Here is a 21988-nt window from a genome sequence, read left to right as displayed (position 1 = left end):
CCTCTACCTCCCAAGTGCTGGGATTAAAGGCGTGCATCATCAATTGTTGATCATTATTGGCTATTGATAAGTATTGATTATTGATTAGCACTGTCTGCTGATTATCAATTATTGATTATCATGAATATTGATCGCTTTTGGTTATCGACTATTGAATATTGGCCATCGATTAGCATTGATTATTGATTAACATGATTATTGATCATTATTCCATTACCGTCATCCCCCTGCCTCTGCCTCCCGAATGCTGGGATTAAAAGCCACCACTGCCCGACTATACCTGTCTTCTTTGTGTGGTTTTGGTTTGTTTGTTTGTTTGTTTGTTTGTTTTGAGACAGGGTTTCTCTGTGTAGCCCTGGCTATCCTGGAACTCACTCTGTTGACCAGGCTGGCCTCGAACTCAGAAATCCCCCTGCCTCTGCCTCCCAAGTGCTGAGATTAAAGGTGTGCACCACCACTGTCCAGCTATGCCTGTCTTCTTAATGTATACTATAAAAGACAAAAGGGTTTGGACACATGTGATGCAGAGTCAGAGAAAGCACCCTTGTTTCTACAGAAAAGCAACTGGTCCAAATGTTTTGGGCAGATTCAGAATCAGCCATGACAGTTAGATATTACTCAGAGGTCACCTTCTGATCTAACACGTGAGGAGCATCACCAGGGACCTCACAGGTGGTCACATCTAGCTGATGCTTCCCATGCAGCCCCAGAGAGGACCCCGTACCCCAGCTCCCACAGCTGAGCTGCCTGCCCCTACCCATTGTGGGCAGTGATCCTGTGCTCACCATGAGGAGATTTCAGAGCTTCCCTGAGGTCTCCACACAGTACCCACAGCAGAGCTCAGAGCAGGACACAGATCACCATTCAAGCCTGCACAGGCACAGTGAACTTGCAGAGTGGCACAGGGTAGAACCTGCCTTTTTGTCTGATTGGCAGTTCTGCCTGGGAGCCTTGATTGGCCAGTGAGTCTTACCACTCCTCAAGGTTAAAGTGTGCTTCGAGACCAGGGTCAGACCTTTTCCAGAGCTCAGGAGTGGTTTGCACTCCATTAACTTTTGTTTCTGTCTTCAAAGAAGAATCTCACCTCACACAGCTCTGCGGGAGAACCCACCATTCCAGCTCTGGCTGCCTGTTCCTCCCCTCTGAGAGCAATGATCCTACACCTACCAGGACCTGACTCCAGGCCTTACCTAAGCTTTCTTCACAACACTTGCCTTCTTCTTCCTGTAATCAAGGTGAACAGCTTCCATAGCCCAGTACTCAAGGTGCAGTGGAGGTATCAATCTGACCCACAAGAGGAAGGATGACCTGGCTATTTCTTAGCATTCTGTCTAAACTGCCACCACAGTTATCTGGCAACAGCAGGGTAGGCCTGACCCACTGTAAAGGTGGCTGCTTGCCCCTTCCTCTCTTTTGATCTCTTTCTCTCTTGCTCTCTCTTTCTCTTGCCCACTTGGGCTCTTCCCTTCCCTCCTCTCTCTGCACATGCTCATGTCCAGCCTCTACTTCTCTACTCTCTGCCTCTCTCTGCTCCTCTCTGCCTCTACTACCCTCTTAACTCCCCTCCCCATGTCCTGAATAAACTATATTCTATACTATACTGTCTTGTGGTGGGTTGCTCATGGAGAAGAGCTGTGTCAGCATGAGGTATGGTTCCTCCAGGGGAGGAAATATCTCAGCAGGAGGCATGAGCCTGCTGAGACATCCCCTTCCCCCCACCTCCCCTCATACCAAAAGAACATATTCCATCTGTCTTTAAAGAGAGGTAACTATGGGGAGGAGCATACCTGGCTGTTATCAGATAATTGTGAGGTAGAGTTTTAGACAGAATGCTAACACTATTAACATTAAAGAGGGATTTTAGGAAACAAGAGTCTTGTTTTGTGGCTTCATGCTGGGCTCAGGGAAACTGCAGCTTCCTTCCACCAGGTGACAGGTATCAATCAACCCTGAAGAAAAGCCAGAAACATAAGGGAAACACAGTTGAGCACTATTGGTAGCCAGCACATCTTCATTAGTGGAAAATGGAGGAAAAAAACACAGTTGTATTAATACAGATTCTGTAGATAAACATACCTCAAATCATAGAGAGAATGAATCTTTGTATATAGAAAGGTTATTTAATAAAATGTCCCAATAAAGTCTATTGGACAAGGTAAATTAGAAAATCAAGGACTGGTAGATTTCATGCTGTAGGATATTACAGCTGATCTTCAGTGTATACCAGAATTCTGAAGAATTAAGTACTTACTAATACCAGATTTAAAAGCAAATAAACAAACAAATCACCTTTGTTTTGTAAAAAAAAGTAGGGCCAATACAAAAAACAAAACACTACCCTGTTCAAAGTCCTTTATATATGTAAGTTGTCAAAAGAATCTGTAGCCCAGATTAAAGGTGGATCTGATTATCTCAAAGGAGCAAGATTAATAAACAGTTTCTCACTTCAAAAGGTGTAATTAAGAAATATGCCCCACAGCAAGCAGGGTTTCAGTTAGGTTTAGGGGATTAGACAGTCATTGTTAGGATTAGGATAAGGGTTTTTAGAATTAGGTTTAGGAGATTAGAAAATTCAGAGGTGAGGGTTAGGATAGGGTTAGGCTTAGGGTTAAGGTTAAGGTGGCCACCATCATTCTTGATGGTCCCACCGTGTCAATATTATCCCTATTGCACAGAGAAGAAATATTAGGCCTACAAGGCATTCATTTTATATCTTAATGGTTTGTTTTATTCTCATTCTGATAGCTTCTCTCTTACTTAGAGAAAGGTTCTCAGAAGAACCTAAAGGTTTTTCCAGCCATTTGCCTCCAAAACTAGCATACTAACAAAGGAAGCAAAGACTTTGATATTCACAAAACCCCACAGATAATCAAAGGATAAGTTGCCAAGAGCCACACAGCCTGCTGCCAGCAAAGAACATTTATGCTACCCTATGCTGGGTCTCACTGTCAGCTATTTCTGCAGTTAATTTTCCTCTGAGATAAAATGCCCTTCACTACTCTTCTGCTCTAGACATGTCTGGTTTACTTTCTTCCCAACCTAAAAATATGCTTGCTAAAGATTTCTATGTGAAGTTCTCACTTGACAATGAAAATTCTGAAACAGGAATCCCAGACAAGCAATAGACACAAAGTCATGGCTTATAAAATTTGACTTTTTATTGATCAGATGTAGAATATACACATGACACATGATTTGTTATTCACATGATGTACTTAATAGCAAATGAATTACAAGTAAATTAAACTTGTTAACTTGAGTGTAGTTCATTTTGCTCCTAATGAAAATAAACTTAAAAATTGATATGAAAGGACAAAAATGCCGGGTGGTGGTGGCACACGCCTTTAATCCCAGCACTTGGAAGGCAGAGGCAGGCGAATTTCTGAGTTCGAGGCCAGCCTGGTCTACAGAGTGAGTTCCAGGACAGCCAGGACTACACAGAGAAACCCTGTCTCGAAAAACAAAAAAACAAAAAAACAAAACAAAAAAAAGGACAAAAATATATTTAATTCTTATATCTACAGAGGTAGAATAAATATAAACTGATAATATGGGTCTGAATCTTTCCTTGGAATAGGTAACATGTATTAAAGAGTTTACTACTCCTAGACCAGAAGATGTTATTAATACTAGACATTCTCCTCACTCAAACAAGACTAACACATCTATGTTTTTTAACTATGATATATAAATATTTTAAATTTTATGCAGGCATAAATATGTTAATTATTTAAAAGATATTTACATCCAGTAAAACCTCTTTAAAAACAGATAAATATACAAAGATATGCAGATCCAGCACAGGGCTTATCTTGTCTTCTAAATTAAACCACAGCCATTTTCATACCTTCAGCTTTGTTGAACTAAAATAATCACAGCAAGGCTTTTTAAATGTTACTGAACCTCTATCCAAAAAAAAAAAAAAAAAAAAATGACATGGCTGGCCAGTATTTGTACAACTTGGAAGGGTAATAACTATTTAGGTAATGTAAATTTGTCTCCAGTTATACTGAGTAAAGTATTTTTAATGTACCTGATTGAAGGATGTCTACAGTCTCAGAAGAAACACTTTGTCAATTTTTTTGCATGTAAAACGTATTATTTCACTGTTATCCTAGAGTGAACTATGATAATTTTGAAATGTGGTGCCACTGAGAAAAAAGGGGATATAAACTGCTTATTTCCCACCCCTGAATATCTATTCTCACAATAGATTGTGATTTGTTTGTTTGTTTGTTTTTTTCGAGACAGGGTTTCTCTGTGTAGCCCTGGTGGTCCTGGAACTCACTCTGTAGACCAGGCTTGCCTCGAACTCAGAAATCCGCCTGCCTCTGCCTTCCAAGTGCTGGGATTAAAGGCATGCACCACCACCGCCCGGCAGTGAATTTTTTGTTAAGTCTATTGTATGTTATGTTATAAACATTTATATAATGTTAGAATGATCTAAAAATGTAAATAGTTTCAATAAAGAAGGAGTTATATATAGATTATGATGGCAATTTCCTAAATGAGAAGAAAAGAAAGCCTACAAAGCCTTTGGAAGTTCTGAAAGAATAAATGAAATATTTAAGGCACTTAGATCATAAAAGTTTTGGGAAATACCTATGGGATTAAAGTATCTGTCTTCAGATCAACATTTATGACAAACTGGCTGTAATCTAAGTTTTATCCTATCCTGTGTCCAGTCTACATTGAGGAGAGTTAGAATACAGAGATGATTCCCTCAGAGCTTCCAAGGGAAGTCACACTCAGTCCAAGCAAGGATATCGAGTAACATTCACTAAGAGGGAAAATAGTACAAAGAAAAGCTTGAAGATACAGAGATTCTTCAGAAGATCAAGGGATAACCTAGACAAGAAATTTCAACAGACCTTAACAGAAGGTCAACAGAAGTTGATTTTGCTAAACATATAATCTTAAACAGGCATATGTAAAGTATATCATTTTCAAAATGCAGTGTGTCTCTTTAGCAAGTGAAAGGACAAGAGTCCTCAAAAATTATGTTTGATCATGTGAAATGTTATTTAGAAAATAAATTCTCACTCCTGATTCTTTTTGTCATATATAGATTGTTGAGACCTGTACTCTGCTTTAACACTTTGGGGCTAAGTGCTCTGGTCAAAAGAGAGAGTGGAGATGGAGGGGCAAGTGACGCGAAGAATGGAGACAAGACAGGGTGTGTGGTCCGGTCTTAATTCTCGTCCCGTCTCTGACTATCCGGCTTAGTGCATAAGTTAGGGGATATACCTCATTAGTCTTGATGACAGAGGTTTTACAATCCCCTACTTCCAGCCTGTAATAATGGACCTGTGTGGATTTCATTTGAATAGCGTATATCTGTTGTCATACAAAAGCCATCAGTCAGTTGAACCGCATGGACCCACGAGACAAGAGACTTAACAATGCCTGAACAGTCAGTATGACAGCAACACTCTTTTTTAAGGGCAACACATAACTCCCTCTATCAGAGGAGTAAAAAGTGTAAGCTTCTTCTATTCTGTTTATAAATGTCTTATATCAGAATCTAAATCTATAGAAATACAAAACTGATCATAGCTTTGATCTAAAGAAAACAAGTAAGAAAATCCCTGTTCCTGCTCTAGTCAATCTCAAACCCAAAAAACAACTATAGTAACTGTGGTAGTGGGTTTTCTCCTGGGTCTAAACAATCTAAATTCCCACTAAATTTTAAACAATCTAGTTCCCCACTAAATCATAAGTCAGGGAATCAAGAGTCCAATAGAGCCACCCTGGAGATTCAGGTGGTGATGTCTCCTTCAGCACTGATAACTTCCCAAGTCAGGTTTACTCGTTGATCTGTTCCAGTTTGAAGGCAATTGTGAAGTATCTTCATGTTTCCTGTGAAGAAAAAAATACGCTTCTCAGGGGGTTTCTCCTCCCTGGATTTGTTATTGTTGTCTATTTGTTTAGTCAGTCTCTCTGGCAGCCAACGTGCAGCATCTGCAGTTTGGAATATATGTAAACAGAACCTCTTCCCCAGATAAGCACTGGGTCTGGCCCATTCCAGCTCCCAGTTAATGGGTCTTTCCAGAGGACTGTTGCAAAATTCTTTTTGGTATCAGGATGCCAGAATCTATCTGCAGCAGATTTTCCTTCAGAATCAAAATTTAAAAAATTTAAAATAAAGAGTGCATGATGAAGAATATTTCTGGGGGATCCCTTGGTAGGATCCCATTCCCCTTTTTTAATTTTTTCAAATTGACATTTAATGGTTTGATGTGCCCTTTCTACCATACCCTGGCCCTGTGGATTATATGGAATACCCGTTTTATGTAGTATTCCCAATTTTTCATGAAATTGGTGGAAACTGGAGCTTGTATAACCTGGGCCATTGTCAGTTTTTATCTGTTTAGGCACACCCAATACAGCGATTGTAGCAAGCATATGAGCGATCACATGCTTGCTTGCTTGCTTCTCCAGTTTATAATGTTGCATAAATGAAACCACTATATGTGTCTACACATACATGTATATATTTTTGCTTGCCAAATTCACTATAATGAGTAACATCCATTTGTCAGATACTGTTTGTATCAGTCCCTTTGGATTTATACACAAATGAGGAACTGGTAAAAGTTTAACACACAATTGACATTGTTTAACAATTTGTCTAGCTTGTTCTCTGGTAATTTTAAACATAGCTTTTAAAGTTTTAGAATTAAGGTGATGTAACTCATGAGCCTTTATGGTCTGATCCAAGTTAGATAATCCCTTCTTTCACTTTTTCCTAATCCTTTCCTTGGGGGAAAATCCACAGTTTATCATTTGAGCTGTGATTACTTCATTAGGGCTGCACATAATCAATCCCAACTGGGATAACAGATCTCTGCCCCAAAGATTAATGGGAAGGCCTGAAATGACATAGGGTTGTATATTTCCTGTATTTCCTTATCTTTCCACGTCAGCACCTTAGAGTTTTGTAGTGGGTTTTGACTTTGGCCAATACCCCTTAAATTGGTTAAGGTTGGGGTAAGAGGCCAGGTAGCAGGCCAATCACTTTGTTTTAGGATAGTCACATCAGTTCCCGTGTCAACCAAGCCTTGGAATGCCTTTCCATCTAGCCAAATTGTCATCATAGGTTTTTTGTTTAACTATAGGCTGTACCCAGTATGCATCAGAGGAAAGGTTTCCTGAATTGACAGTGACCGATGTTAGCAAGGAGTTGTGAGGCAATTAATTTTAGATGATCAACAAATGTCCTGATTGGTAATTTCTTGTGTCTACACGCTAGGAAATCAAGAATCTGGATTAAAAAAACTGAACTTATGTTAAAACAATTTACACTAGTTACACTAGTTCAACCAAAATAGGAAATCTGGGTATTATGATGTGGCCCTGTTTACCAAGACTATCATTTTCTAGGTTTAAAATGTTCAGCCTGAGAGAAAAAGTAAAAATAATATTTAATGTGCTCTAATACAAGATCCTAGACTCTGGACACATGACCATAAAGCCTGGTTCAACTTTGTACAATAATATTTGGGACTGTAATTACATCACTTTTATATTTCTTTCCTGCCTTCCATGATTGCTTAATAAAGATGCCTAAAGCCTGAAGCTGGGGAGAAGAAAGGTAGATGGTACTTCAGGTCCCATGTTTGGTGTCTGGGGAAGAGGCCATGAAGGAGAGAGAAGAGGAAGAAGGAAGAAGGCACCATGGGGTAGGTAGATTGTGAGTGCATGGCCAGTAGGGCTGGCCTGGGAATATGAGTAGCCTAGGCAAAACATGGCAAGTGATATCTCACAGTTATTAACAGGGAAATAGATAAAATGGCAATAGGGGGTTGATATCTGCCCAACTCTGTTGCTTTACTGCTTATTGTAAATACAAAGTCTTTCGTGTCTTTTATTTGGTACCTCTATGATTTAAGTGGGGTAAGAAGCTCCCAAATAATATTTAACCACAACAAAATGGCTGTAATTATGGTTTGTGTTCGATGATTGAAATGGAATGGAAAGTAAGATGATAGAGGATACTCAGTAGTCTTGGCTCTGGTTCTTTCTAGAAAATGTCATACTGTGCTTTCAGACGCCTTTTCTTCAAAGAAGATGAAAGGAAGGGATTGTTCCAGTAACCATTATTAGAAGTGGAAGCTGAAACACAAGGTGCTGCTCCCTGTGGTGGTCATGCCTAAAATCTCAGAACCCAACAGAAAAGGCTAGATGATCATAAGGCCAAGACCCAGCTCAGCTATGTAATGAATTTGAGGCTAGCCTAAGCTAAATTAAACCCAGTCTCACTTCCACCTCAAATATGTTTATCCAAAGAAGATGGAAAAATATGTTACATACATCCATTCATATATACATATACCTTTCTAATTAATATTTTCATGTGTGTATAACAGCACTGGGGAAACAAGGAGAATCAATAAGGAAATATTAAAATAATTCTCTGTGTGGGGAAATAAAGTTTACTTTAGCTTTTGGGTTTTCTATTTGAATCTGTAGTTCATCATTTTCTGTGTCATTAACTTAGTTAGAAAGAATCTTGATCATCTGTGTCTTCCATAAAATATGATATTAGTGCTCTAAAGTGCGTATTATGTAGAATTTACCTAGGGCACATGAGGTGTTAACTAAATTGGACTCATAGCAAACCCATAAGGGCACCAGAGAACAGAAAATAAATCCAACCAAAATTTAGTATTCTTTAATTTAGTGAAATGCTTAGGAATCTAGTGCCATTGGGTATTCAGAGATTAATTCTAAGGTGAAAGATAAGTCAGTGCACCTGGCCAATCCCACTGCAAAGAGAGAAGCACAATATTTACTGGACTGATTAGGATTCTGGAGATAGCACACTCCTCACTTGGGTGTGTTACACCAGTCAGTATATCTAGTAGCTCAGAAAACTGCTAGCTTTCTGTTGGGGGCCAAAACCAGGAGAAAGCTCTGTAACAGGACCAGGCTGCTGTGCAGGTTGTGCTACCAGTTTCAAGGTTAGATAGGAATGTTGTTTGAAGCCTTTGGCAGGTGTATATTGTGAATAATAGATTTTGAATATTGGAGCAAGGCTCTACCATCAACTCTATCCAACTATTTTCCCTTGAAAATAAATATCTTTGCCTGTCATTCCATTTTAGTAGAAATTGAACATGTCTTGCCAGATAAATGTTAGTGATCCCCAAAAAGACACACACAGGAGCCAATCTGATGCAACTCCCAGCAGGGTCTTTATTCTATTTGAGCTAGCTTGCTCCCATCCCCAATGCACCAGCATCAGCCAAGACTGTTTTGGTGATGGTGGAGCCCCAAATGTCTATGGGGAAAGGATTTATTGTAAGCAGCAAGTGGGGAGTTGTAGGAGGAGCTAAGGTGGGAGGAGTAAGGAGAGGAAGAGGAGGAGCTAGGGGAGGGGGACATGAGAGAGGGGAAACATAGAAGCAGAAGTGTGTGTGTCTCTAGCAGTCAAAGGTAGTTGGTGTATCTAGAGTGGGTATTGGGTTACACCTCAGCTTGCGTTGACATCTTCTTATTGAGCATTACCAAACATAGAGAGCCTTGGGATAACCTAAGCATTGGAGTCTTGTTTGACAGAGCCCACATGGACAGTGGGATGGTCTGGGTTCACCCAAGAATTGTGGAGACAGTATTGGAGATTGACAGAGCCATCTCCCATGGTGGCATCTCCTGGGTTGCAGGGCTGGTGTTTCTGACCGCCTTAGCAGTCTGCTCCAGCTGAGCAGTGGGGGGTACAGCCACAGCCATTCCTGGCCACAGGCCTAGGCTAGTCAAGAACATGGCAGGGGATTAAGAAAAGCCTGATTGAATGCCATGATTTTAAATGTCTCTTGCAATTGGGAGTATGTGTGCAAGCATCTAATTGAAAAGATGCTGTGGCCTTTAACATAATTGGCTGGTGCTGATAGTCACATCATAAACTTAACTTCACCTCCCCTCTGCATTACAGGGGTCTTGTAAACCTAGGTGCAGGATTGTTGGGGGAATAACCTGGAGACCCTGATATTGTTGAGGATGTAACTTGAAAACTCTAGTCTTGTTTGGGATTAGCCTAGAGAGTGGAGATAGACTCGGGTTTTGTTGGGGGACAACTTGGGAATTAATGCTAGGTACCTGAGTTGCCTAAAAGGCTAGTTTCTATTCCTGTACAATGCCCCTGGTGTTATACATGCACCTAGAACTTCCTGGTATAGGCCCTATCATCAAATGACTGAGGAAGAAATAACTAGGTAGTGCTTTACTAAGAGTTCTGCCTGTTATGCAGGCCCCATCCAAAAGTGAACAACTGCAGCATGAAAACATGTTTCTTGGACAATTCTGAAAGACACCAGTAAAGGGAAATCACCACAGTTCAGAACTTCATGCAGTAGTCATGCTCATGCATATGTTTGGAAATGTGTGATTATTCATGGAATCATCACGTACATCATTCAGGTACAACCCCCTGGGTAGAGACCCAACTTAAACACGTGGCCACCTCCGGGAAGCACCCGCCTGCTTGCCGGGCCTCCCGTCACCCTGGCCGCCTCGCAACAGGCACTTCCCCGTCCTTTGTCATCAACCGGGGAACAGGAGCGTCGGTCGCCGCAGAAACTTGTCACCACTAGGTGTCACCAGAGAACGGTCTCCATCGACCAAGCAAACCGAGAGGACAGATCGCTCATGGCCGCCGCAATCACTCACTCCCTCCCTCTGGAGGGTCCTCCCTAGCTCAGGGGGACACTAACCCACGCACGACGGGAGCAGGGGACCCACCGCTTCTCCCGAATGACTGACACAAACGGTCCCCGTCGTCCCGCCCGAACACAGCAAACGAATGCGGGCTGGGCTCAGGCCGACCTCCTCAGCAACCTGAAACCGAAAGTGGGTCAGTGAGGGAAGGAGGGAGGGAGGGAGGAAGGAAGGGAGGGAGAAAGGGAGGGAGCCCTGAAAGCAGGAGAAATCATCGGTCTCGAAGTGAAAGGACTAACTGACTAACGAAAAACAAAACAAAACAAAATAAAGACAGAATTGAATAAAGAAAAAGATACATTCTAAACACGGATTCCCCCCCCCCCCCCAAAAAAAAAGCTGCAAAGAGCCAACTTTGGAAAGCAGCACGGAAGCTTTTTCTCTCCTACACACAACTCAACCATCATCTTATCTTCATATTTTCAGCTCCTGCCTGCCTTGGAGAGTTACTGAGTTTACGCACTACTAAGTTCAGCACAAAAAAAAAAAAAAAAAAAAAAAAAAGCAGGTACACCCCTGTGGTCTGAGAGAATGCTAGGTCAGCTCTCAGGAGGCAGGCAGAGAGAGAGAGAGACAGAGAGAGAGAGAGAGAGACAGAGAGACAGAGAGACAGAGAGACAGAGAGACAGACAGAGAGAGAAACAGAGAGAGAGAAAGAGATAGACAGAGAGAGAAAGAGATAGACAGAGAGAGGCAGACAGAGACAGAGAGACACAGAGAGACACAGATACAGAGAGAGAGAGAGAGACAGACAGACAGACAGACAGACAGAGAGAATGTTGGGAGTGGGAGATGACCAATCAAGGAATCAATATCATTGCAGGGTGGATATGGGCATTAGCGGGGAAGGGGTTTCCATTGGAGGTGGTTAAACTCTGGACCATTTTATTAAAAATAAAAATGGGGTTAAATATAGCCACATCGGGAAGATTGCTAAAGAGAATGCAGTTCAGAGTCTAGAGCCCAGAGCTTGGGACACTCTAGAAGACCACAGGTCTCCCATCCATCCCCCATAAACCAGAGACAGACAGAGACAGACAGGCAGAAAGAGACAGACAGACAGAGATCCTCAAGTAAATTTCAGGGCTGGAGAAGGAAAGAGAGAGAGAGAGAGAGAGAGAGAGAGAGAGAGAGAGGCAGAAAGAGACAGAGACAGAGATCCTCAAGTAAATTTCAGGGCTGGAGACAGAGAGACAGAGAGACAGAGAGAGACAGAGATAGAAACATAGAGAGACAGAGACCCTCAAGGTAATAAAAACATACCATTACACAAACCCTGTCACACAGTAAAATCAGTCCCATGAGGAAATGTATTGCTACGATTACCTACCAAAAGGAAGGAAGGAAGGAAGGAAGGAAGGAAGGAAGGAAGGAAGGAAGGAAGGAAGGAACAAAGGAACAAAAAGAGTTGTCTTCAGTACACAGGTCTAGAATTAGAGAACTGGGGGGGGGGGAGATGGCTCAGAGGTTAAGAGCACTGGGTGTTCTTCTATAGGTCCTGAGTTCAATTCCCAGCAACCACATGGTAGCTTACAACCATCTGTAATGGGATCCGGTTCCCTCTTCTGGTGTGTCTGAAGACAGCTATAGTGCACTCCTATACATACAATAAATACATAATTCTGTTTAAAAAATTAGAAAAGTTTACAGAAATCAGACACAAGCCCACTAGATGGCAAGGAAAAGCACTCACAGCTGAAATATAACACATGCATGCACACACATACACACACGCACACGCACATGCACACACATGGTAATCTGTTACAGTGTCCCCCTTGTGTAGTTCAAATTTGACTTGACTCTGGAGTGACAGTTAAAAAGCACCATGCCAGAGCAAATAGTTTAAAGACAGATGCTTGGGTTTGGAAAAACTTAAAAAAAAAAAAAAAAAAAGTGGATTTTCCTCTTTTGGCTTGTCTAAGAGAGAGCACACATTTTAGGCAAAAAAGATACTTATGGGCTAAAATTCCATATTTCTGAACTTGAGAGACAGAGAGACAGACAGACAGAGAGAGACAGAGACACAGAGAGAGACAGAGAGACACAGAGAGACAGAGACCCTCAAGTAAATTAAAAGGAAGACACACCATCACACGAAGGAAGGAAGGAAGGAAGGAAGGAAGGAAGGAAGGAAGGAAGGAAGGAAGGAAGGATAAAAATAATTATCTTCAGTACACTGGTCAAGAATTAGAAAAAAATTTAAAGAAATCAAACGCTTGCATGCACACACACACACGCACACACATAGGGGACATGAGTTTTAGGAAAAACAGATACTTATGAATTAACATTCTAGCTTTCTGAACTTCAGGGAGGGCTACAGAGACTGACAGAGAGAAAGGGAGAGGGAAAGAAAAAAGAGAGAGAGAACACACAGAGAGAGACAGAGTGGCAGAAAGAGAGAGACAGAGAGAAAGACAAAAGACCCTCAAGTAAATTAAAATGAAAACACACTAAGGGAGGAAGGGAGGAAGGAAGGAAGGAAGGAAGGAAGGAAGGAAGGAAGGAAGGAAAAAAGTAAGGGAGGAAAAAAGGAAGGAAAAAAGGAAGGGAGGAAGGAAGGCAGGCAGGCAAAAGTAATTATCTTCAGTACACTGGTCAAGGATTAAAAAAAAAATTTTTTTAAAGAAATCCAACACAAGCCCACTAGACAGTAAGTAACAGCACTCACAGCTAAAATAGAAAACACACACAGAGAAACTCTGTCATAAAATCCAACATGTTTTCTTCTTGTTTATTGATTTTTCATTATTATTTTTTTCAGTCTGTGTGTGTGAGCTCTCTCTCTGCTGCCTATATGCCTGCATGCCAGAAGAGGGCACCAGAACCTAGGAGGACACACCGTACGGCTCCTGAGAATCGAGGTTTTTGACTAAAAGAGAGAGAGAGAGAGAGAGAGAGAGAGAGACAGACAGACAGACAGACAGACAAAGAGAAAAAGAAAGAAAATCAAATTCTAATCTGTGCGGCTCTTCTAGTGACGGTTAAGGCTTATCCTAACTACTAAAAATTGTTTTTCCTTCACATAAAGGGGTGGGGGTGGGGTGACATGTGGATGGCAGCCATCTTGGCCGCTGACTGACTTCACCAAGATGGAGGCGGCCGGCCATGTGACCAGTAACTGTTCCAGGTCGCTTCTGTCTCTCCCTTTACCCGCCTCTAGGGGTCGCACGTTGCACGTGCAGATTAATGAGGAGGAGGAGGAGGCGCCCAAAAGCAGTCAGAAGCCTCATACCATCTACAGCCACGCCTTTTTCCTCCTGCTTTTGTCTAATACTTTTAAATGCACATGACTGATGGTTGTGAGCCACCGTGTGCTTACGGGAATTGAGCTCAGGACCTCTGGCAGAGCAGTCAGTGATCTTAACCATTGAGCCATCTCTCCAGCCCGTCACAAGCTTTATTTTATTAAACATGAAGTAGAAATCCTGTAAATATTGTCCAGCTTCACCCTTACAAGTCCCTGAGCTGACAGGGCGAGGCTGGGTGAAAGTGAATCTTTCTCTGGGTGGAGTGCCATTACCATTTCCAAAGACCTAGGTATGAGCCTATTGTTTTGTTCAGTCAGTCCCCTGGGGCCAGAGCAATAAGGACAGTGAATTGTCAGGCATACATACTTGAATAGTCACTCACAGATGGATTTTATGCAGAAAACTTGCCTCTGGAGTGACATGGCAAGGGTGTACAGATCCTTGCCCCCTACCCTGCCACACACACACACACACACACACACACACACACACACACACACACGGAGGAGGCAGTGGGGGGGGGAGTTGGAGGTGCTGAGAGAGAATCTAGATAGCTCGAACAAATAACTGGAATAAATACTGGTAGAGAAAGGGAAACTATGTCGCACAAGCAAGCAAGCAAGCAATCAAGTAAGCTGGAAAAACCAAAGGAAACAAAACAAACAAACAAGCAAACAAACAAACCCAAAACAACAACAACCAAAAAATAAATAAATAAATAAATGTCTGTCAAGTTTGGCCTAACAAACTAAAGCAAGCTCACATACATTCCACAACAGATGATAGCCTGAGACTAACACCCTGGCTGGAGGGGGAGTGATGGCCCTGAGAGCATTTTTGGAACAACTTTAAAAAAAAGGGGCCGCAAGAGGCCTACAGCCACTTTTTGTGCAGTCAGTTGTTGACTGCTTTAAATTTGTTTGTTTTTGTTTGTTTGTTTATTTCAGAATCCAGGGAGGGCCTGTATCAGGTATAAACACAGCTCTCAGAGTAGAAAATGGATAGAAGTCTGAAGTCATTAGCACACACGTCACCTCCAAGTGACAACCAAAATTGGTCTTTCTTCAATGGAGACTCAACTGGATATAATATATATATATATATATATTATGATTTGATTCTATGCAGAAAACTTGCCTCTGGAGTGACATGGCAGAGGCATGCAGATCCCTGCACACACACACACACACACACACACACACACACACACAGACAAACACATGGAGAAGGCAGTGTGGGGGGAGGGGAGGTGGAGGTGTTTGAGACAGAATTTAAAATTTAACTCAAACAAATAAACAACTGGAATATAAACTGGGATATAAAGTGAAACCATGTCACACAAGTGAGCAAGCAATCCAGCTAGCTGGAAAACAAAAATGAAATAAAACAAACCAAGCAAGTAAAGAAACAAAATCAAAACAAAGACACAAAACAGAATGTCTGTAAAGTTTGGCCTTTACAAAGCAAAGCAAGCTTACATACAACATTCCACAACAGATGATAGCCTTATTTATTTATTTATTTATTTATTTATTTATTTATTTATTGAGACAGGGTTTCTCTGTGTAGCCCTGGCTGTCCTGGAACTCACTCCGTAGACCAGGCTGGCCAAGGAACTCAGAAATCTTTCTGCCTCTGCCTCCCAAGTGTTGGGATGGAAGGCATGTGCCCTTAAGGTGGAGAATGGTAAGGAAGCTCCTCTGAGGAAGTTCTTCTGATCTAGAGAGTACCCTTGAAATGAAATGAGAACCACAAGAAGCATTTGGTTTGAAATGTTGGGAAATAAAGCATATGTGTAAAGTTACAAACAGAAAAAAAAAAAAAAAAGGAAAAGAAAAACAGAAACAAAATCAAGCTTATGCCACCATTTACTTCATTGACCAAGTAAAGATCTCTGAAACACAAATCTTGGGTGGGCCCCAGCTTGTAGTATTAATTTACAAGCAGCTATACACACGCACACGCACACGCACATGCACACATTTTAGGAACAAAAGATAGATACTTATGGGCTAACATTCCATCTTTCTGAACATGAACTTGAGAGCTGGAGAGAGAGAGAGAGAGAGAGAGAGAGAGAGAGAGAGAGAGAGAGAGAGAGAGAGAAACAGAGAGAACAAAGAGATACACAGAGATACACAGAGAAAGAGAGACAGAGTGACAGAAAGAGAAAGAGAGACAGAGAGAGAGAGAGAAAGAGAGACCATCAAGTGAATTTAAATGAAAACACACTATTACACTAAGAAAGGAAGGAAGGAAGGAAGGAAGGAAGGAAGGAAGGAAGGAAGGACAAAAATAATTATCTTCAGTACACTGCTCAAGAATTAGAAAAAAAAATTAAAGAAATCAAACACAAGCCCACTAGGCAGCAAGTAACATCACTAGCAGCTGACATATAACACACACATACACAGTGTCGGGCAGTGGTGGCACAGGCCTTTAATCCCAGCACTTGGGAGGCAGAGGCAGTCAGATTTCTGAGTTGCAGGCCAGCCTGGTCTACAGAGTGAGTTCCAGGACAGCCAGGGCTACACAGAGAAACTCTGTCTAGAAAAACCAAAATAGTGATAATAAGAAAAACCAAAATAATAATAATAATAATAATAATAATAATAATAATAATAATAATAATAACAACAACAACACATTTTAGGAAAAAGAGATACTTATGGGCTAACATTCCATCTTTCTGAACTTGAGGACTTGAGGGCTGGAGAGACTTCAGAGTCTATATAAGAACTATAAAGATAGATATAATCAACCATCCTGGAACTCCTTCTGTATGCCAGGCAGACATAGTTAGTTAGTTAGTTAGCTAGCTAGCTAGCTAGTTAGCAGGTCAGCCAGTCAAAATAGGTAAAAATCTATATCAGCATAAACGTCATTCGCTAAGAAACACTGTCTGAAGGCACCAGAACCTAGGAGGACCCACCATATGACTCCTGAGAATCGAGATTTTTTTTTTTTAATTTAAATACAGAGGGTAAATATCTGCCAGTCTCTTCCAGTGCTGTTTAAGGCTTACTGTAAATAATCAAAGTTTTGTGTCTTCTATCCAAAAACAGAATGCTTAACTCGGGGTAAGAAGCCCAGTTTGGGGGTCAAACCTTTCTACAACATAGCGGTGTATTGTTTTTCCTTCACATAATGGGGGGGGGAGGGGTAATGGGGAAGTCTGCTCCTCAGACATAAATCTGAAAGAGTACAACGGATCATTTGGGAGGTGGACTCGAGACAGACAATTGTTCTCTGAGTGTAAAGCTCACTGTCATGGAACTTCTCTCTCTCTCTCTCTCTCTCTCTCTCTCTCTCTCTCTCTCTCTCTGCCTCCTAAAGACTATTAGATTAAAGGCATGTACTTTACTTTCACACTCAACTTCCTTTTCTCTCTTGAACCGCTGGAAGGTATTGCGCCTGCATGTCTGTTTGTTTCTACTCCCTTGTTCTGTCATTCAGTTGCTCATTGACTTCACCAAAATGGAGGGGGCCGGGGCCATGTGACCAGTAACTGTTCCAGGTCGCTTCTGTCTCTCCCTTTACCAGCCTCTAGGGGTAGCACTTTGCACGTGCAGATTAAGGAGGAGGAGGAGGAGGAGGAGGAGGAGGAGGAGGAGGAGGAGAGAGGGAGGAGGAGGCGCCCAAAAGCAGCCAGCCAGAAGCCTCATAGTCATGCCTTTCTCTCCTGCTTTTGTCTAATACTTTTAAATGCCAGACTCTGAATCGCATCGGTCGTTTTAAATCATTTTTGTGTTGTTATTTTTAATTAGAACACATATTAAAAGATAAATATGATCAGTCACCCTGAGACTCCTTTCGTGTAACTCGGTCAGTAGGATGGACTAGCCACAAACTCACAGTGATCCACTTCCCTCTGCCTCCACCGCTGCTGGGGAAAAGCTAGAATCATTAAAAAATAAAAATAAAGCCAATAAAAGATAAGAATCTTAGCCGGTCATAGCCGTGTCCATTTGAAAAAACGGAGGCAGGCTCTCACAGGTTTGAGGCCAGCCTGGTCTACAAAGTGTGTCCAAGACATCCAGGGCTGGCTACACTAAGGAACCCTGTATGAATAAAATAAAAAAATAAACAAAATAAAAGAAAGAAAGAAAGAAAGAAAGAAAGAGAAAAAAGAAAAGAAAAGAAAGAAAGAAAAAGGAAATCAAAAAGAGAGAAAGGAAAAGATGAGAAAAGAGAAATACAGGCCGACTTAGGAGGTAGTGTTGGTTGAATCTAGATGTCATTTCTCTGTATAGGGAGGCAGGCAGGCAGGCAAACTTGTTTGCTGGGTTGGTTTGTGAGTTGATTTCATTTTGTTTTGTTCTGTTTTTCTGGAAGTGTGGCCTACCTAGGGTCTACACAGGCCCAGGCGCAAGAAATCAATAAATAAGTAAGGATCTCTGAAACACAAACCAACCACTACACCAGGTAAGAGTTACCTAATCTGACCCAGGCCTTTGCATTTCATGTAGGCCTTCATATTGTACCTAGACCTTAACAGCCAGCAGCTTTGCCCTCTGAGCCACCGTACACACATGCGTGTATAGATGGATGATGAATACATCTTTTTCTCTGTTTATTCATGCATGACAGACAAAGTCTCTCTCTACATGTTGCCAAAACATACTAGACAGTCCAGGCAGGCCAGCCTGTCAAGTAAATCCTGCCTCTGTGATTGTACGTAAGTGTGTGTGTGTGTGTGTGTGTGTGTGTGTGTGTGTATGTATGCATTCATGCTTGCATGTTTGCTTGTATGTTTGTAATTACTGACTGACTCACTTAGTTTTGTAATTTGTAGTAGTTTGTAATTACTGACTGACTCACTTAGTTTTTATTAATTTGAAACAGGATTTCTTGAGGGAAAAAAAAGTTTTCTGTATACACAAGCAATCAATCGTAATTTGTTCGAGTGTCCCTTTTGTGAAATTTGGATTTGACTTTGCTTTATTAAGGAAGGTTTACACAGTATTATCTACAAATCCTACAAGAGGCCGCAAGAGGCCTACAGCCACTTTTTGTGCAGTCAGTTGTTGACTGCTTTAAATTTGTTTGTGTGTGCTTGTTTGTTTGTTTGTTTGTTTGTTTGTTTCAGAACCCAGGGAGGGCCTGTATCAGGTATAAACACAGCTCTCAGAGTGGAAAATGGATAGAAGTCTGAAGTCACTAGCACACACGTCACCTCCAAGTGACAACCAAAATTGTTCTTTCTCCAATGGAGACTCAATTGGGTATATATATTGAGCAAACCTAAGTGCGGGCCTTGGGTAGATCTGGGTGGATGGGGATGAAGTCGCTAGGAGGAGTTTCGAGATGGAGAACTATGATCAGAATATTGTACAGAAAAACCAATTTGTACTATATTTTAAAAAAAAAAAAAAAAAGCCCCCTCCCAAAGGGGGAAAAAAAAAAACAATAAGCAAAACTTTTTTCTCTGCATATCTAACCACTCCCAGCTAGAAAGGCAGTGTGCAATTCTGTCCCAGTTGGGGCTATTGAGGTTAAGAAAAGAAAGGGGAAACACCTACATGGTTACCTGAATATATATATCAATAGATAGATAGAGATATAAATAATAAAAGAAAAGAAGTGGATAGATGAACATGATGGTGGTGGTGGCCTGGTATTTTGAGATGCTCAATTGCTTCACCAGTTTGTTTTATTTTATTTTTTAAAGATTTATTTATTTGATGTTTATTTTAGTACACACTGCAGCTATCTTCAGACACACACTAGAAGAGTGCATTGAATCACATGACTGATGGTTGTGAGCCACCCTGTGCTTACTGGAAATTGAGCTCAGGACCTCTGGCAGAGCAGTCAGTGCTCTTATCCACTGAGCCATCTCTCCAGCCCTTTACAAGCTTTATTTTATGAAACATGAAGCATAAATCGTGTAAATATTGTCCAGATTCGCCCTTAGAAATCCCCATGCTAGCCAGAACTACACAGAGAAACCCTGTCTCAAAAAACAAAACAAAACAAAAAAAAGAAAAAAGAAAAGAAAAGAAAAAAAATCCCAAATCCCTGTGCTGCTGGCAGGGCGTGGCTTGGATGAGAGTGAATTTCCCTCTTTCTCTTGTGGAATGTTACCAACCCCATTACCATTTCAAAAGAGCTAGGTCTGTGCCTATTGTTTTGTTCAGTCAGTTGCCTGGAGGGAAAGCAATAAGTGAATGGTCAGACATACACACTGGAATCCTCTCTCACTGATTGCTTTTCTGCAGAAAACTTGCCTCTGGAGTGACATGGCAGAGGTGTGCAGATCCCTTCCCCCCACCCCCACCCTCCATGTTGCACACACACACACACACACACACACAGGGAGCAGGCAGTGTCGGGGGAGGGGAGGTGGAAGTGTTGAAAGAGAATTTAGAATTTAGCTCGAACAAATAAATAAATGGAATAAAACTGGGATGTAAAGTGAAACCATGTCACACAAGCTGGAAGAACCGAATGAAATAAAACAAAACAGACAAGTAAAGAAACAAAACCAAAACACACAAACGAACAAACAAAACAGAATGTCTTTCTGCCTCTGCCTCCCAAGTGTTGGGATGAAAGGCATGTGCCCTTAAGGTGGAGAATGGTAAGGAAGCTCCTCTGAGGAAGTTCTTCTGATCTAGAGACTACCCTTGAAATGAAATGAGAACCACAAGAAGCATTTGGTTTGAAATATTGGAAAATAAAGCATATGTGTAAAGTTACAAACAGAAAAACAAATGAACAAAAAAAAAAAAAGGAAAAGGAAAACAGAAACAAAATCAAGCTTATGCCACCATTTACTTCATTGACCAAGTAAAGATCTCTGAAACACAAATCTTGGGTGGGCCCCAGCTTGTAGTATTAATTTACAAGCAGCTATACACACGCACACGCACACGCACACGCACACGCACACGCACACGCACACGCACACACACACATTTTAGGAACAAAAGATACTTATGGGCTAACATTCCATCTTTCTGAACATGAACTTGAGAGCTGGAGAGAGAGAGAGAGAGAGAGAGAGAGAGAGAGAGAGAGAGAGAGAGAGAGAGAAACAGAGAGAACACAGAGAGAACACAGAGATACACAGAGAAAGAGAGACAGAGTGACAGAAAGAGAAAGAGAAAGAGAGACAGAGAGAGAGAGAGAAAGAGAGACCATCAAGTGAATTTAAATGAAAACACACTATTACACTAAGAAAGGAAGGAAGGAAGGAAGGAAGGAAGGAAGGAAGGAAGGAAGGACAAAAATAATTATCTTCAGTACACTGCTCAAGAATTAGAAAAAAAATTAAAGAAATCAAACACAAGCCCACTAGACAGCAAATAACAGCACTAGCAGCTGACATATAACACACACATACACAGTGCCGGGCAGTGGTGGCACAGGCCTTTAATCCCAGCACTTGGGAGGCAGAGGCAGTCGGATTTCTGAGTTGCAAACCAGCCTGGTCTACAGAGTGAGTTCCAGGACAGCCAGGGCTACACAGAGAAACCCTGCCTAGAAAAACCAATAAATAAATAAATAAATAAATAAATAAATAAATAAATAAGATGAAACACACGCACATTGTAGGAAAAAAAGATACTTATTGGCTAACATTCCATCTTTCTGAACTTCAGAGCTGGAAAGAGAGAGAGAGAGAGAGAGAGAGAGAGAGAGAGAGAGAGAGAGAGTCAGAGTCAGAGAGATATGCAGGGAGAGACAGAGAAAGACAGAAACAGAGAAAGAGATAGTGACAGAGAGAGACAAAGACCCTCAAGTAAATATAAATAAAACCAGACCATTACACAAACCCTGTCACACAGTAAAATCAGTCCTATGAGGAAAGGCATTGCTCCAATTGCCCACCAACAGGAAAGAGGGAAAGAAAGAAAGAAAGAAAGAAAGAAAGAAAGAAAGAAAGAAAGAAAGAAGGTAGGTAGGTAGGAAAGAAAGAAGGAAGGGACAAAAAGAATTGTCTTCAGTACACAGGTCTAGAATTAGAGAACTGGGGGAGATGGCTCAGAGGTTAAGAGCACTGGGTATTCTTC

General features: G+C 41.4%; 1 long non-coding RNA gene across 1 annotated transcript in view; it reads left to right on the top strand.

Moving 5' to 3' along the window:
• The window catches only part of LOC143441559 (uncharacterized), a 471947-nt gene that overhangs the window by 143825 nt on the left and 306134 nt on the right, over nucleotides 1-21988 (top strand). The gene's annotated exons all lie outside the window — the stretch shown is intronic.

Source organism: Arvicanthis niloticus, chromosome 2 (genome assembly GCF_011762505.2).
Source record: "Arvicanthis niloticus isolate mArvNil1 chromosome 2, mArvNil1.pat.X, whole genome shotgun sequence".
Lineage (NCBI taxonomy): Eukaryota > Metazoa > Chordata > Mammalia > Rodentia > Muridae > Arvicanthis > Arvicanthis niloticus.
The sequence above is the reverse complement of the archived record's forward strand: the minus strand, read 5'-3'. Positions and strand labels throughout refer to the sequence as shown.